Below are 18,992 nucleotides of genomic sequence, written 5' to 3'. Positions count from 1 at the left end.
ATTCATTTCACATTTCCACAAACTTCAGTGTTTCTCTTCAAAAGGTATCAAGAATATGCATATCCTTGCTTCAGGTCCTGAGCTACAGGCAGTTAGATTTGGGTATGTCATTTTAGGTGAACATTGAAATAAAGGGGCAGTACATTTTGGGTACATTGAAAGCCCCTACCAGATGTATTTTTCTGAGTTTCACATCTTTCACACAAAGACGTAACGACACAGCATTTAAATGTTTTTACATAAATTGGATCAATAAAATAATTTTTCATTGAAATTACAGTTTTATTTTTATTTTGACCCGATTGATCAAGATCACGATCTTTTGAAAATCAAGGGCGTAATTGGTGACATGTAAAGACATCTGAGAAACTAAGAAGGAAGATGGCCTGGTCTGAGGTTCCTATGTGAAGTAACATTCCCATTCCAAGTTGTGACCTCACATCCTGCTTGGGTCTAAAGCGATGGAATCTCCCTGTACTGCTGGCTGCATCTGGACTCTCCCGTATAGAATCCCCGGGGCTATACGTCTTCTACTGTTTAGACAAGACAGTGTTTCCCACCTCCCCATGGAACTGATCACGGGCCAAGCTGGCAACAGTCTGGAGAAATATCCACACACACACACACACACACACACACACACACACACGAAGGACCCCCCCCCCATCCCTCCTCCACACCCTCTTGCGGACCACAAAAGGAGCAGCTGCTAAGCGTTTGGGAAAAGTGTGACAACTAAAGAGCATTAATGGTTGAGTCATTGAGCCAGAGCCCCAGCCTTGTGTCCCCTGTCTGTCCCTCTGTCCTCCTCCCGGCCAATGAGAGATGGAGATGTGTGTTTGTGTGAAAGGTCTTTTAGTGCAAGGATACCATACACCCTGGGCTTCATCCAGGACAGACCCTTCCCTCTCCCTATCGGTCAGGAACCTGAAAGGCAGCTGGTTCGAATCACCAAGCCGACGACGTGAAAAGTCTGTTAATGTGTCCTTAAGCAAGGCCCTTAGCCCTATTTGCTCAGGATAAGGGTGTCTACTAAAAAATGACGACAATTTAAAGAACGGATTCTGTGAATGGTGTAGTCATTTTGAAACTGAATCTCAAACTGTTGGTTTCTAGAATTAGATTTTTTTTGTTGCTTTTTATTTAACCTTTATTTAACGAGGCAAGTCAGTTAAGAACAAATTCTTATGTACAATGACGGCCTACAGTGGGTTAACTGCCTGTTCAGGGGCAGAACGACAGAGTTTTACCTTGTCAGCTCAAATCAAATCAAAATCAAATCAAATTTTATTTGTCACATACACATGGTTAGCAGATGTTAATGCGAGTGTAGCGAAATGCTTGTGCTTCTAGTTCCGACAATGCAGTAATAACGAACAAGTAATCTAACTAACAATTCCAAAAAACTACTGTCTTATACACAGTGTAAGGGGATAAAGAATATGTACATAAGGATATATGAATGAGTGATGGTACAGAGGAGCATAGGCAAGATACAGTAGATGATATTGAGTACAGTATAACATATGAGATGAGTATGTAAACAAAGTGGCATAGTTAAAGTGGCTAGTGATACATGTATTACATAAGGATGCAGTCGATGATATAGAGTACAGTATATACGTATGCATATGAGATGAATAATGTAGGGTAAGTAACATTATATAAGGTAGCATTGTTTAAAGTGGCTAGTGATATATTTACATAATTTCCCATCAATTCCCATTATTAAAGTGGCTGGAGTTGAGTCAGTGTCATTGACAGTGTGTTGGCAGCAGCCACTCAATGTTAGTGGTGGCTGTTTAACAGACTGATGGCCTTGAGATAGAAGCTGTTTTTCAGTCTCTCGGTCCCAGCTTTGATGCACCTGTACTGAGCTCGCCTTCTGGATGACAGCGGGGTGAACAGGTTGTGGCTCGGGTGGTTGATGTCCTTGATGATCTTTATGGCCTTCCTGTAGCATCGGGTGGTGTAGGTGTCCTGGAGGGCAGGTAGTTTGCCCCCGGTGATGCGTTGTGCAGACCTCACTACCCTCTGGAGAGCCTTACGGTTGAGGGCGGTGCAGTTGCCATACCAGGCGGTGATACAGCCCGCCAGGATGCTCTCGATTGTGCATCTGTAGAAGTTTGTGAGTGCTTTTGGTGACAAGCCGAATTTCTTCAGCCTCCTGAGGTTGAAGAGGCGCTGCTGCGCCTTCTTCACGATGCTGTCTGCGTGAGTGGAACAATTCAGTTTGTCTGTGATGTGTATGCCGAGGAACTTAAAACTTGCTACCCTCTCCACTACTGTTCCATCGATGTGGATAGGGGGGGTGTTCCCTCTGCTGTTTCCTGAAGTCCACAATCATCTCCTTAGTTTTGTTGACGTTGAGTGTGAGGTTATTTTCCTGACACCACACTCCGAGGGCCCTCACCTCCTCCCTGTAGGCCGTCTCGTCGTTGTTGGTAATCAAGCCTACCACTGTTGTGTCGTCCGCAAACTTGATGATTGAGTTGGAGGCGTGCGTGGCCACGCAGTCGTGGGTGAACAGGGAGTACAGGAGAGGGCTCAGAACGCACCCTTGTGGGGCCCCAGTGTTGAGGATCAGCGGGGAGGAGATGTTGTTGCCTACCCTCACCACCTGGGGGCGGCCCGTCAGGAAGTCCAGTACCCAGTTGCACAGGGCGGGGTCGAGACCCAGGGTCTCGAGCTTGATGACGAGCTTGGAGGGTACTATGGTGTTGAATGCCGAGCTGTAGTCGATGAACAGCATTCTCACATAGGTATTCCTCTTGTCCAGATGGGTTAGGGCAGTGTGCAGTGTGGTTGAGATTGCATCGTCTGTGGACCTATTTGGGCGGTAAGCAAATTGGAGTGGGTCTAGGGTGTCAGGTAGGGTGGAGGTGATATGGTCCTTGACTAGTCTCTCAAAGCACTTCATGATGACGGATGTGAGTGCTACGGGGCGGTAGTCGTTTAGCTCAGTTACCTTAGCTTTCTTGTCAACAGGAACAATGGTGGCCCTCTTGAAGCATGTGGGAACAGCAGACTGGTATAGGGATCGATTTAATATGTCCGTAAACACACCGGCCAGATGGTCTGCGCATGCTCTGAGGGCGCGGCTGGGGATGCCATCTGGGCCTGCAGCCTTGCGAGGGTTAACACGTTTAAATGTCTTACTCACCTGGGCTGCAGTGAAGGAGAGACCGCATGTTTTCGTTGCAGGCCGTGTCAGTGGCACGGTATTGTCCTCAAAGAGGGCAAAAAAGTTATTTAGTCTGCCTGGGAGCAAGACATCCTGGTCCGTGACTGGGCTGGATTTCTTCCTGTAGTCCGTGATTGACTGTAGACCCTGCCACATGCCTCTTGTGTCTGAGCCGTTGAATTGAGATTCTACTTTGTCTCTGTACTGGCGCTTAGCTTGTTTGATAGCCTTGCGGAGGGAATAGCTGCACTGTTTGTATTCGGTCATGTTACCAGACACCTTGCCCTGATTAAAAGCAGTGGTTCGCGCTTTCAGTTTCACACGAATGCTGCCATCAATCCACAGTTTCTGGTTAGGGAATGTTTTAATCGTTACTATGGGAACGACATCTTCAACGCACGTTCTAATGAACTCGCACACCGAATCAGCGTATTCGTCAATATTGTTATGGAAGCAGTCTTGGAGTGTGGAGTCAGCTTGGTCGGACCAGCGTTGGACAGACCTCAGCGTGGGAGCCTCTTGTTTTAGTTTCTGTCTGTAGGCAGGGATCAACAAAATGGAGTCGTGGTCAGCTTTTCCGAAAGGGGGGCGGGGCAGGGCCTTATATGCGTCGCGGAAGTTAGAGTAACAATGATCCACTGTCTTTCCACCCCTGGTTGCGCAATCGATATGCTGATAAAATTTAGGGAGTCTTGTTTCAGATGAGCCTTGTTAAAATCCCCAGCTACAATGAATGCAGCCTCCGGATAAATCGTTTCCAGTTTGCAGAGAGTTAAATAAAGTTCGTTCAGAGCCATCGATGTGTCTGCTTGGGGGGGGATATATACGGCTGTGATTATAATCAAAGAGAATTCTCTTGGTAGATAATGCGATCTACATTTGATTGTGAGGAATTCTAAATCAGGTGAACAGAAGGATTTGAGTTCCTGTATGTTTCTTTCATCACACCAACTCGGGGATTCTATTCAGCAACCTTTCAGTTACTGGCCCAACGCTCTAACCAGTAGGCTACCTGCCGCCCCTACACTCTAACCACTAGGCTACCTGCTGCCCCTACACTCTAACCACTAGGCTACCTGCCGTCCCTACACTAACCACTAGGCTACCTGCCGTCACTACACTAACCACTAGGCTACCTGCCGTCCCTACACTAACCACTAGGCTACCTGCCGTCCCTACACTAACCACTAGGCTACCTGCCATCCCTACACTAACCACTAGGCTACCTGCCGTCCCTACACTCTAACCACTAGGCTACCTGCCGCCCCTACACTCTAACCACTAGGCAATCTGCCGTTCCTACACTCTAACCAGTAGGCTACCTGCCGCCCCTACACTCTAACCACTAGGCTACCTGCCGCCCCAACACTAACCACTAGGCTACCTGCCGCCCCTACACTCTAACCACTAGGCTACCTGCCGCCCCTACACTCTAACCACTAGGCTACCTGCCGCCCCAACATTAACCACTAGGCTACCTGCCGCCCCTACACTCTAACCACTAGGCTACCTGCCGCCCCAACACTAACCACTAGGCTACCTGCCGCCCCTACACTCTAACCACTAGGCTACCTGCCGACCCTACGCTCTAGCCACCTGCCACCCCTATGCTCTAACCACAAGGCTACCTGCCGCCCTTACACTCTAACCACAAGGCTACCTGCCGCCCTTACACTCTAACCACAAGGCTACCTGCCGACCCTACGCTCTAGCCACCTGCCACCCCTATGCTCTAACCACAAGGCTACCTGCCGCCCTTACACTCTAACCACAAGGCTACCTGCCGCCCCTACACTCTAACCACAAGGTTACCTGCCGCCCCTACACGCTAACCACTAGGCTACCTGCTGCCCCTACACTCTAACCACAAGGCTACCTGCCGCCCCAACACTCTAACCACTAGGCTACCTGCCGCCCCTACACTCTAACCACAAGGCTACCTGCCGCCCCTACACTCTAACCACAAGGCTACCTGCCGCCCCTACACTCTAACCACAAGGCTACCTGCCGCCTCTACACTCTAACCACAACGCTACCTGCCACCACTACACTCTAACCACAAGGCTACCTGCCACCACTACACTCTAACCACAAGGCTACCTGCCGCCTCAATGGCACCAAAATAACTTGGGTTGTAGGTTCTAGAAGTTGGAGAATGTTTTGGAAACTCCACAAACACCATGAATGTGACCAAAGTGTTAACACAGCTAGCACATTTGGTTCCTTGAAAGTTATGGGAAAGCATGTTTTTGTTTCCCATTAGGTTCTGGGAACGATGTCATAAGTTTCCTGACAGTTAAAACTGAAAGTGTTCTAAATGTTCTGAGAACAGAAGTGAACATTTTGACTTCTAGGGAATATTTTAGGTTGCACGGAGGTTCTGAGAACGTTTATCTATGGTTCCTTGAACGTTTTCCCGGGGAGGTTTTTATTAACGTTCTGAGAATGGAAATTATAGGTTATTTCAAGGTAATTAAATAATGTTCTCTCAACATGTTTCATTCAGACTTTTAATAACACTGCTAGCTTAACTGTTATGAAATCCAAGCACAGATATGAGACATGGAAATGAATTTGCTTAGGCATTAATCATGTGTCTTTTTTATTGTGGCATGGCATCAGTGAGATTATAATGATCTTCTGCTCTCTATCCGGGGAATTAGTCCACTGTGACACCAAGATGGAGCTACATGGTGATTTTCTTCTCATACAAAGCTGCTCATTTTAGTTTATTCAAACAGACTCCATTTCAGTTCCTGTATGTTTCTTTCATCACACCAACTCGGGGATTCTATTCAGCAACCTTTCAGTTACTGGCCCAACGCTCTAACCAGTAGGCTACCTGCCGCCCCTACACTCTAACCACTAGGCTACCTGCTGCCCCTACACTCTAACCACTAGGCTACCTGCCGTCCCTACACTAACCACTAGGCTACCTGCCGTCACTACACTAACCACTAGGCTACCTGCCGTCCCTACACTAACCACTAGGCTACCTGCCGTCCCTACACTAACCACTAGGCTACCTGCCATCCCTACACTAACCACTAGGCTACCTGCCGTCCCTACACTCTAACCACTAGGCTACCTGCCGCCCCTACACTCTAACCACTAGGCAATCTGCCGTTCCTACACTCTAACCAGTAGGCTACCTGCCGCCCCTACACTCTAACCACTAGGCTACCTGCCGCCCCTACACTCTAACCACTAGGCTACCTGCCGCCCCAACACTAACCACTAGGCTACCTGCCGCCCCTACACTCTAACCACTAGGCTACCTGCCGCCCCTACACTCTAACCACTAGGCTACCTGCCGCCCCAACATTAACCACTAGGCTACCTGCCGCCCCTACACTCTAACCACTAGGCTACCTGCCGCCCCAACACTAACCACTAGGCTACCTGCCGCCCCTACACTCTAACCACTAGGCTACCTGCCGACCCTACGCTCTAGCCACCTGCCACCCCTATGCTCTAACCACAAGGCTACCTGCCGCCCTTACACTCTAACCACAAGGCTACCTGCCGCCCTTACACTCTAACCACAAGGCTACCTGCCGACCCTACGCTCTAGCCACCTGCCACCCCTATGCTCTAACCACAAGGCTACCTGCCGCTCTTACACTCTAACCACAAGGCTACCTGCCGCCCCTACACTCTAACCACAAGGTTACCTGCCGCCCCTACACGCTAACCACTAGGCTACCTGCTGCCCCTACACTCTAACCACAAGGCTACCTGCCGCCCCAACACTCTAACCACTAGGCTACCTGCCGCCCCTACACTCTAACCACAAGGCTACCTGCCGCCCCTACACTCTAACCACAAGGCTACCTGCCGCCCCTACACTCTAACCACAAGGCTACCTGCCGCCTCTACACTCTAACCACAACGCTACCTGCCACCACTACACTCTAACCACAAGGCTACCTGCCACCACTACACTCTAACCACAAGGCTACCTGCCACCACTACACTCTAACCACAAGGCTACCTGCCGCCTCAATGGCACCAAAATAACTTGGGTTGTAGGTTCTAGAAGTTGGAGAATGTTTTGGAAACTCCACAAACACCATGAATGTGACCAAAGTGTTAACACAGCTAGCACATTTGGTTCCTTGAAAGTTATGGGAAAGCATGTTTTTGTTTCCCATTAGGTTCTGGGAACGATGTCATAAGTTTCCTGACAGTTAAAACTGAAAGTGTTCTAAATGTTCTGAGAACAGAAGTGAACATTTTGACTTCTAGGGAATATTTTAGGTTGCACGGAGGTTCTGAGAACGTTTATCTATGGTTCCTTGAACGTTTTCCCGGGGAGGTTTTTATTAACGTTCTGAGAATGGAAATTATAGGTTATTTCAAGGTAATTAAATAATGTTCTCTCAACATGTTTCATTCAGACTTTTAATAACACTGCTAGCTTAACTGTTATGAAATCCAAGCACAGATATGAGACATGGAAATGAATTTGCTTAGGCATTAATCATGTGTCTTTTTTATTGTGGCATGGCATCAGTGAGATTATAATGATCTTCTGCTCTCTATCCGGGGAATTAGTCCACTGTGACACCAAGATGGAGCTACATGGTGATTTTCTTCTCATACAAAGCTGCTCATTTTAGTTTATTCAAACAGACTCCATTTCAAAAGAAACAAGCCCTCATTAAGATCAGGTGTGGCCAATTAGTGGGCGCTCCTCAAGATTGTGTTTTGTTGATGCTGAGAACGGAATGTATATGTTTTTAAATAACATTCTTAGAACATTACTAGGGTTTTTTTATGGAACGTTTTATTAAATAGAACCATGAGGAAACTTGTTGAAAATGATACGGGAAGATTGTTTACAAAATAACCATGACAACCAAAGCTCTCATCAAGCTTTAAGAGACATCTGCTTCTCGGGATGCTATGTGCTAGGTGGGAAGTGCTTACCTCACCCCAACAACCAACCACAGACAAGCTGGGAGTTCGGAATGCTATGTGCTAGTTGGGAAGTGCTTACCTCACCCCAACAACCAACCACAGACAAGCTGGGAGTTCGGAATGCTATGTGCTAGTTGGGAAGTGCTTACCTCACCCCAACAACCAACCACAGACAAGCTGGGAGTTCGGAATGCTATGTGCTAGGTGGGAAGTGCTTACCTCACCCCAACAACCAACCACAGACAAGCTGGGAGTTCGGAATGCTATGTGCTCGGTGGGAAGTGCTTACCTCACCCCAACAACCAACCACAGACAAGCTGGGAGTTTGGTGACATATGTGCTACTCCCCCCTCTCTCTCTCTCTCTCTCTCCCCAACCTCCTTTCACCCTTCCTCTCCCACATCCCTCCCTCCTCTGCTTAGTTCACCCTTCTCCCCTCTCAGACTGTTCTTCTCCTCTCTTCCTCCTCTTCTCCCTCCTTTCAGCCTCCTGTTCTTTTGTGTATTTTGACTTCCTGTTGTTAAGGATGAGGCCACAGGGATAAGGAGATGGGAGTGTGTGTGTGTCACCTCATTGGCCAGTCTTTAGAAGCAGATGAATGTGAGAATAAACAGTCCAATCACACACAGGACAGAGAGGAGGATCACACCGTTTGGTCAATGTCAACACCGCTGAAATAAGGAAATGGTCTCCTGTTCATCTGGACAGCCTGTGACCAGTTTGACCAATTTGGTGCTGTGGACCACTTGGAGAATATTAGACATATTTGCTTCAGTATAATCTCTATGATGTTGTCTTCATCACTTTCTAACTCCTGATAAACCTACAGTGTTTTATGATTCTTCTTCTTCTTATTTGTGTTGTTGTTGTTTAGCAGCTTTTAATGATTGATTATTTGATGCTTATGGGTGCTTCTTTGTTGCTGTCTATCGAAGCAGTTATTTGGCCATAGATTAGAAAGTGTTAACTCAATGCGAGTCTTTTTGGGTAATGAGCGTCATCAGGACTGTGCAAGAGAACAATGGCTGGCTATTGTATCAGACACTACTGTGTCTGGCAGGAGTACCGAGAACGACAGGAATAGACACACACACTACGACAGGAATAGACACACACACTAGCGGTGCGTGGTTAGCTGTTTGTTTCCCCAACCGCCCGACTATATGTGATAAAGTGAAAATCAGAGGCCCGCAACCGATCCTAAAAGGCGCTGCATGGTCAATCTGAGTTCTCATTGGCGGTGCAGCGTATACGGTGATATGGCCTCAGTAGAAATCCGGGCATGCATACATCTTGCGCTTTGCTGCGAAGCGCAGAGCTGCTGTGAAGGAAGTTGTCAAAGAAGTGAGTTTGTGTTAATACAGAACCTCCCGCCAACCAATCATGTCAATGCGGAGCTATACACTGCCCTAACCCATCTGGACAAGCGGAATACCTATGTGAGAATGCTGTTCATCGACTACAGCTCGGCATTTAACACCATGGTACCCTCCAAACTCGTCATCAAGCTCAAGACCCTGGGTCTCGACCCTGCCCTGTGCAACTGGGTACTGGACTTCCTGACGGGCCGCCCCCAGGTGGTGAGGGTAGGCAACAACAGTTAGACTACTACGCCACTCTGACAGAACAACAGTGTGTAGGCTAGCTGCTGTGTAGGCTAGCCAGGAAGGATCTGCTGTGTAGGCTAGCCAGGAAGGATCTGCTGTGTAGGCTAGCCAGGAAGGATCTGCTGTGTAGGCTAGCCAGGAAGGATCTGCTGTGTAGGCTAGCCAGGAAGGATCTGCTAATACCACATTAGCTACATTTTACAGGAATGAAAAATGTCATAATGTTTGAAAATTCTGTAGTCAAAACACTGACAATATCTCTTCAAAAACAAGCGGCTTAGTAGTCTAACTGTTGTTCTGTCAGAGTGTAGTAGTCTAACTGTTGTTCTGTCAGAGTGTAGTAGTCTAACTGTTGTTCTGTCAGAGTGGAGTAGTAGTCTAACTGTTGTTCTGTCAGAGTGGAGTAGTAGTCTAACTGTTGTTCTGTCAGAGTGGAGTAGTAGTCTAACTGTTGTTCTGTCAGAGTGGAGTAGTAGTCTAACTGTTGTTCTGTCAGAGTGGAGTAGTAGTCTAACTGTTCTTCTATCAGTGTGTAGTGTTGTTCTGTCAGAGAGTAGTGGTAGTCAGAGTGTAGTGTTGTTCTGTCAGAGAGTAGTGGTAGTCAGAGTGTAGTGTTGTTCTGTCAGAGAGTAGTGGTAGTCAGAGTGTAGTGTTGTTCTGTCAGAGTGGAGTAGTAGTCTAACTGTTGTTCTGTCAGAGTGGAGTAGTAGTCTAACTGTTGTTCTGTCAGAGTGTAGTGTTGTTCTGTCAGAGTGTAGTATAGTTACCAGTATAGTTACCATACCCAGTATAGTTACCATACCTACTATAGTTACCATACCCAGTATAGTTACCATACCCAGTCTAGTTACCATAAGTAGTCTAACTGTTGTTCTGTCAGAGTGGAGTAGTAGTCTAACTGTTGTTCTGTCAGAGTGGAGTAGTAGTCTAACTGTTGTTCTGTCAGTGTGTAGTAGTCTAATTGTTGTTCTGTCAGAGAGTAGTGGTAGTCAGAGTGTAGTGTTGTTCTGTCAGAGAGTAGTGGTAGTCTAACTGTTGTTCTGTCAGAGAGTAGTGGTAGTCTAACTGTTGTTCTGTCAGAGTGTAGTGTTGTTCTGTCAGAGTGTAGTAGTAGTCTAACTGTTGTTCTGTCAGAGAGTGTAGGGTTGTGTCCCAAATGCCAACCTATTCCCTAGCCATTTGGGACACATCCTAGTCATGTAGTTCACTTCTACAAGGCAACGTTCTTCAAATCTTGGTTCTACAGGTCTATAGGCTGTGCAGGCTTTTGTTCCTACCTAGCACAAACACACCTGCTTCTACTAATCAAGGTCTTGCTGAGTAATGAATAAGTTAAATCGGGAGGGTTAGTGCTGGGCTGGAACTAAAGACTGTAGCTCTCCAAGACCAGAGTTCAACAACACAGTAAACTTCCTCCTGAGTCCTGTCTCAGTCTCCTGCTGGTCGGCATGGCATGTGAGCGCCCCCTAGCGTTGAAACAGAGCTACTTCTCTTGTATTAAAAAGATTTCAAATATATATATATATATTTTTTTTTTTACCTTTATTTTACTAGGCAAGTCAGTTAAGAACAAATTCTTATTTACAATGACGGCCTACACAGGCCAAACACAGATGAAGCTGTGTGCCGCCCTGTGGGAATGCCAATCACAGCCAGTTGTGATACGGCCTAGATTCGAACCAGGGTGGCTGTAGTGACGCCTCTAGGATTGAGATGTAGTGCCTTACATTGCTGCACCACTCGGGAGACATTTTCAGAACTATTTGCTTTCTACCTACGGCAGTTCAGCACCCTCTTCACATGTAGGACAGCACGTATTCTGGCTCACTGCAATACGATCAGATTTATACTTAATAACTTCCTATCGGATTATCGAAGGGAAATAACTTTAGTAACAACATCACATTATGGCATTGTGTGAAGTCTGACACTTGATTTAAACGCCCTGAGTCAAGCCACTTGACTGCTGAATGGGTGGCCAAGATTATGTAATACGTCTGACCGTATATTTTTATTTTACTAGGCAAGTCAGTTAAGAACAATTTCTTATTTTCAATGACGGCCTAGGAACAGTGGGTTAACTGCCTGTTCAGGGGCAGAACGACAGATTTGTACCTTGTCAGCTCGGGGGTTTATACTTGAAACCTTCCGGTTACTAGTCCAACGCTCTAACCACTAGGCCACCCTGCCGCCTCTACACTCTAACCACTAGGCTACCCTGCCGCCTCTACACTCGAACCACTAGGCTACCCTGCCGCCTCTACGCTCTAACCACTAGGCTACCCTGCCACCTCTACGCTCTAACCACTAGGCTACCCTGCCGCCTCTACGCTCTAACCACTAGGCTACCCTGCCGCCTCTACGCTCTAACCACTAGGCTACCCTGCCGCCTCTACACTCTAACCACTAGGCTACCCTGCCGCCTCTACACTCTAACCACTAGGCTACCCTGCCGCCTCTACACTCTAACCACTAGGCTACCCTGCCGCCTCTACACTCTAACCACTAGGCCACCCTGCCGCCCCATATCAATGGTACATATATAATGCCGGGACCAGTCTGATAATGCTGCGTGTCATTATCTGTCTAGTAGTCACTCCAATGCTCACCAGACCAGGGTCAAACATGTCAAATAATTTTAAGTATTCGGGGGAGGATCTTGATTTGAGTGTAGGGTTTGCTAATTGAATATTTAATTGTACCAGGCAAACCAAATCAAACAGAGTTCCAATATATTATACATGCATTTAACCCAGGTCAGACACCAATACATTATAGCCTCGATACTGGCTATCTGTGGAGACATCACATCAATACAACTGAGACTAGTGGAAATTAGCACAGCTTCAACATGTAAAGAGTTGTTGGACAGTTAATGACATCTATTTCTGCAGGCTCTGCTGCTATCGACTCCATGAGTCCCACATGGCACCCTACTCCCTATTTAGTGCACTACTTTTGACTAGAGACTCACGCACGGTGTGTGGTTGTTGGGTCAAAGATGTTGACTTCACAGCCAAAGTTAATGAGTTACATTACTGATATTGGAGTGGGAAAAGCAAGCAGAGTAGGCTATCAAAACCATTACTATTCACAGTTCGATTACCCTTCACAGTTCCATTACCCTTCACAGTTCCATTACCCTTTTACCCTTCACAGTTCCATTACTCTTCACAGTTCCATTACCCTTTTACCCTTCACAGTTCCATTACCCTTTGACCCTTCACAGTTCCATTACCATTCACAGTGCCATTACCCTTCACAGTTCCATTACTCTTCACAGTTCCATTACTATTCACAGTTCCATTACCCTTCAGTTCCATTACCCTTCACAGTTCCATTACTCTTCACAGTTCCAGTTCCATTACTCTTCACAGTTCCATTACCCTTCACAGTTCTATTACCCTTCACAGTTCCATTACTCTTCACAGTACCATTACCCTTCACAGTTCCATTACCCTTCACAGTTCCATTACTCTTCACAGTTCCGTTACCCTTCACAGTTTCATTACCCTTCACAGTTCCGTTACCCTTCACAGTTCCATTACTCTTCACAGTTCCATTACGCTTCACAGTTCCATTACTCTTCACATTTCCATTACCCTTCACAGTTCCATTACCCTTCACAGTTCCATTACCCTTCACAGTTCCATTACCCTTCACAGTTCCATTACTCTTCACAGTACCATTACCCTTCACAGTTCCATTACTCTTCACAGTTCCATTACTCTTCACAGTTCCATTACTCTTCACAGTTCCATTACCCTTCACAGTTCCATTACCCTTCACAGTTCCACAGTTTCTGAGGGGCGGCAGGTAGACTAGTGGTTAGAGCATTGGGCTAGTAAGCGAAAAGTTGCTGTATCGAGTCCCAAGCAGACAAGGCAGTTAACCCACTGTTTCCTGACTGACAGTTAACCCATTGTTTCCTGACTGACAGTTAACCCATTGTTTCCTGACTGACAGTCAACCCACTGTTTCCTGACTGACAGTCAACCCACTGTTTCCTGACTGACAGTTAACCTACAGTTTCCTGACAGACAGTCAACCCTTTGTTTCCTGACTGACAGTTAACCCTCTGTTTCCTGACTGACAGTTAACCCTCTGTTTCCTGACTGGCAGTTAACCCTCTGTTTCCTGACTGGCAGTTAACCCTCTGTTTCCTGACTGACAGTTAACCCACTGTTTCCTGACTGACAGTTAACCCACTGTTTCCTGACTGACAGTTAACCCACTGTTTCCTGACTGACAGTTAACCCACTGTTTCCTGACTGACAGTTAACCCACTGTTTCCTGACTGACAGTTAACCCACTGTTTCCTGACTGACAGTTAACCCACTGTTTTCTGACTGACAGTCAACCCACTGTTTCCTGACTGACAGTTAACCCTCTGTTTTCTGACTGACAGTTAACCCACTGTTTCCTGACTGACAGTTAACCCACTGTTTCCTGACTGACAGTTAACCCACTGTTTCCTGACTGACAGTTAACCCACTGTTTCCTGACTGACAGTTAACCCTCTGTTTCCTGACTGACAGTTAACCCACTGTTTCCTGACTGACAGTTAACCCACTGTTTCCTGACTGACAGTTAACCCACTGTTTCCTGACTGACAGTTAACCCACTGTTTCCTGACTGACAGTTAACCCACTGTTTTCTGACTGACAGTCAACCCACTGTTTCCTGACTGACAGTTAACCCTCTGTTTTCTGACTGACAGTTAACCCACTGTTTCCTGACTGACAGTTAACCCTCTGTTTCCTGACTGACAGTTAACCCACTGTTTCCTGACTGACAGTTAACCCACTGTTTCCTGACTGACAGTTAACCCACTGTTTCCTGACTGACAGTCAACCCACTGTTTCCTGACTGACAGTCAACCCACTGTTTCCTGACTGACAGTTAACCCACTGTTTCCTGACTGACAGTTAACCCACTGTTTCCTGACTGACAGTCAACCCACTGTTTCCTGACTGACAGTTAACCCTCTGTTTCCTGACTGACAGTTAACCCACTGTTTCCTGACTGACAGTCAACCCACTGTTTCCTGACTGACAGTTAACCCACTGTTTCCTGACTGACAGTCAACCCACTGTTTCCTGACTGACAGTTAACCCACTGTTTCCTGACTGACAGTCAACCCACTGTTTCCTGACTGACAGTCAACCCACTGTTTCCTGACTGACAGTCAACCCTCTGTTTCCTGACTGACAGTTAACCCACTGTTTCCTGACTGACAGTTAACCCACTGTTTCCTGACTGACAGTCAACCCACTGTTTCCTGACTGACAGTCAACCCACTGTTTCCTGACTGACAGTCAACCCACTGTTTCCTGACTGACAGTCAACCCACTGTTTCCTGACTGACAGTCAACCCACTGTTTCCTGACTGACAGTCAACCCACTGTTTCCTGACTGACAGTCAACCCACTGTTTCCTGACTGACAGTCAACCCACTGTTTCCTGACTGACAGTCAACCCACTGTTTCCTGACTGACAGTCAACCCACTGTTTCCTGACTGACAGTCAACCCACTGTTTCCTGACTGACAGTCAACCCACTGTTTCCTGACTGACAGTCAACCCACTGTTTCCTGACTGACAGTTAACCCACTGTTTCCTGACTGACAGTCAACCCACTGTTTCCTGACTGACAGTTAACCCTCTGTTTCCTGACTGACAGTTAACCCACTGTTTCCTGACTGACAGTTAACCCACTGTTTCCTGACTGACAGTTAACCCACTGTTTCCTGACTGACAGTCAACCCACTGTTTCCTGACAGACAGTCAACCCACTGTTTCCTGACTGACAGTCAACCCACTGTTTCCTGACTGACAGTCAACCCACTGTTTCCTGACTGACAGTCAACCCACTGTTTCCTGACTGACAGTCAACCCACTGTTTCCTGACTGCTTAAGCCGTGGATGTCAATTAAAGCAGCCCCCCCCCCCCCCCCCCCCCCCCCACCCACCTCTCTGATTCAGAGGGGTTAAACGAGGAAAACACATCTCAGTTGAATGCATTCAGTTGTACAACTGACTAGGTATTTCCCTTTATTCATAAGAATGAATGTAGTTCAATACAAATATATTCATTAAGAGGCTAGGGAGTAACAGATATCAATTTCAATAGATTTTTGTAAAAACGATTTATCCTATGTAAGAAGTGGTGGAAATGGCGACGGAAAGCATGGCTGATGTTTTATGTGTCCCTAACCAACTGTGCTATTTTGTTAGTTGTTTTGCATTGTTTGTAACTTATTTTTTAAACTTATTTTGTACATAATGTTGCTGCTACCTTCTCTTATGACCGAAAATAACTTCTGGTCATCAGAACAGTAGATTACTCACCTCGAACTGGAAGAAGCTTTTTTCCTTTAACGAGTCCAATGCGAAGGTGATACAGCTTTCCCAGGAACAGGCCCAAATCCCCGTCATTTGCGTGAAGAAAACACATGGAAATGTCATGAACAATGTTTTCAATATCCAATTTTATCCTCTGCAATCCTTTCTACAGTAGGTAAGAAGCTGTAGTCAGGTGGTCATTGCCAGGTTAGGATAAGGTCCTGAAGTGGAAATTCACCTAAAACCACCAATTCCTGTCATTTATAGTATTAAATAATACTAATGGAAGAACAATTTATTATGTGAACAAATGTTTCATTTTGTCATTATAATAAGGTTGGTAGCAACATGTAAAAAAAAATATCGTTTTTTGGAAATATGTTGATGCTCAAGTCGACTACAAACCCCACAATGCACTGCTCCCTATGGGCTGGCTGGCCGAACCCAAGCAAACGTAGCTACACACAATAACACCAAAGTAAATATCAGCGTTTTGACGTAGCTAGTTCGCTGTAAAATCTAAACAAACTGCACTATTCATTTAGGATTCTACAATCTCACGATGTTTTAACCTGCCGGTTGATGTGCTTCGTGTATGTGACCAATTGTAGGCTTTGCCATAAAATAACGTTCCGCTTTAGGTGTGCCAGGATCATATGTAGGCTATATTCCATACATAAACAAAGTTAGGAGATTCCGTCTTCTTGGCCAAATAGGATTCTCCGTCCATTCGTGAGCTACAGATTCCGTACGCAGAGTACCGTCTCTGTTGCGCAAAAAAAAATATTCAGGAAGGAGTCAGAATAAAGTGCGTTTTTTGAATCCCCAAACATTTGTCAAGTTGCATTCTGTGAAATTAAATCGTCAGTCTGCTTTACCAATGTAATACTCACATTTTCAGTTACCTGATGGCAGTTTAACAACAGATGCGCGGGAGCTATTTCCAGACACTTTACAGCGGTGCCAAGACCATCCCTTTATGGAGCATCACTTTTATCGGAAAGAAGGGAGACAATGGTGTCCATGTGGAGAAGGGAGATACCAGTGTCCATGGGGAGAAGGGAGATACTAGTGTCCTTGTGGAGAAGGGAGACAATGGTGTCCTTGGGGAGAAGGGAGATACTAGTGTCCTTGGGGAGAAGGGAGATAATAGTGTCCTTGTGGAGAAGGGAGACAATGGTGTCCTTGGGGAGAAGGGAGATACTAGTGTCCTTGGGGAGAAGGGAGACAATGGTGTCCTTGGGGAGAAGGGAGACAATGGTGTCCTTGGGGAGAAGGGAGACAATGGTGTCCTTGGGGAGAAGGGAGACAATGGTGTCCTTGGGAGAAGGGAGATACTAGTGTCCTTGTGGAGAAGGGAGACAATGGTGTCCTTGGGGAGAAGGGAGATAATAGTGTCCTTGTGGAGAAGGGAGACAATGGTGTCCTTGGGGAGAAGGGAGATACTAGTGTCCTTGGGGAGAAGGGAGACAATGGTGTCCTTCGGGAGAAGGGAGATACTAGTGTCCTTGTGGAGAAGGGAGACAATGGTGTCCTTGGGGAGAAGGGAGACAATGGTGTCCTTGGGGAGAAGGGAGACAATGGTGTCCTTGGGGAGAAGGGAGACAATGGTGTCCTTGGGGAGAAGGGAGATACTAGTGTCCTTGTGGAGAAGGGAGACAATGGTGTCCTTCGGGAGAAGGGAGATACTAGTGTCCTTGTGGAGAAGGGAGATACTAGTGTCCTTGTGGAGAAGGGAGATACTAGTGTCCTTGTGGAGAAGGGAGATACTAGTGTCCTTTGGGAGAAGGGAGATAATAGTGTCCTTGTGGAGAAGTGAGACAATGGTGTCCTTGGGGAGAAGGGAGATACTAATGTCCTTGTGGAGAAGGGAGACAATGGTGTCCTTCGGGAGAAGGGAGATACTAGTGTCCTTGGGGAGAAGGGAGACAATGGTGTCCTTGGGGAGAAGGGAGATAATGGTGTCCATGTGGAGAATAATTTACGGGAATAATTTTTGTTTTTAAATACAGGAGTCTGATTGAGACACTGTAGGCATGACACTGTGTAACGACCCTGGGTTTTTTATAAGCGTGGATATCGACTCTGCTTTCACGGTACAGTCGATGGCACGCTGGACTTCGGGCTAGAAGGTCGAGGGTTTGAGACCGGCTCCCTGCTGTTTCATTACAATATCATCCTCTTCAGAGAGGCTTCTCATCCGTAAAGACACAACGCTATGTCACTGAACACATCGTCCTCTACAGAGATGGAAGAGGAAGATAAAGTAGAAAGTAATTAAAGGCCTATCGTAAAGATGTACATAAAAAATGCAAAAGTACTTAATGAATAACTTAGAGGACAATGTATTATCTTAGTATTGTGTAATCCCTGTAGACAGACTGTGAGTACGATATTATAGACAAGCCTAATAAATGTTTGATGTCACATATTTAAAGGTTGGATGAGTTAGGGCAGGAAATGCCTGTCCTGGCTCTGGCTGCTCATTGGCTTGGAGGGGTTCCGAGAGGGGCTGCTGATGATATCACAGCTTTCCCAGGACCCTTTGGGTGATGGGAAAATGGAGAGGGAGAGAAAGAGAGGGAAGGATGGAGAGGGGGAGTGTGAAATAGTGGTGGGAGGAAGAGAGGAATGTAATTTGGACCATGAGTCACCTCAATATCTGGTTATTTAGAGAGAGAGAGACAGAGAGAGAGACAGACAGAGAGACAGAGAGAGACAGAGAGAGAGAGAGACATAGAAAGAGTAGGGAAAAGTTCCATTGAGCTACTGAAATACAATACTCTATTCAGTGAATTCTGGGACTCTTCTCAGTGTTTATTTTTCATAGCCTGATCATGTGTATACCAGGTCCATCCACTGGGGGGAAGGATATTTTACATTCGAGGGCCACTTCAGTGCCAAAGAGGTTCTTCAAATACCCCAATCTGTGTT

This window comes from Oncorhynchus kisutch, linkage group LG19, assembly GCF_002021735.2.
Source record: "Oncorhynchus kisutch isolate 150728-3 linkage group LG19, Okis_V2, whole genome shotgun sequence".
In the NCBI taxonomy this organism is placed as follows: domain Eukaryota; kingdom Metazoa; phylum Chordata; class Actinopteri; order Salmoniformes; family Salmonidae; genus Oncorhynchus; species Oncorhynchus kisutch.
Note: the sequence above shows the minus strand (reverse complement) of the source record.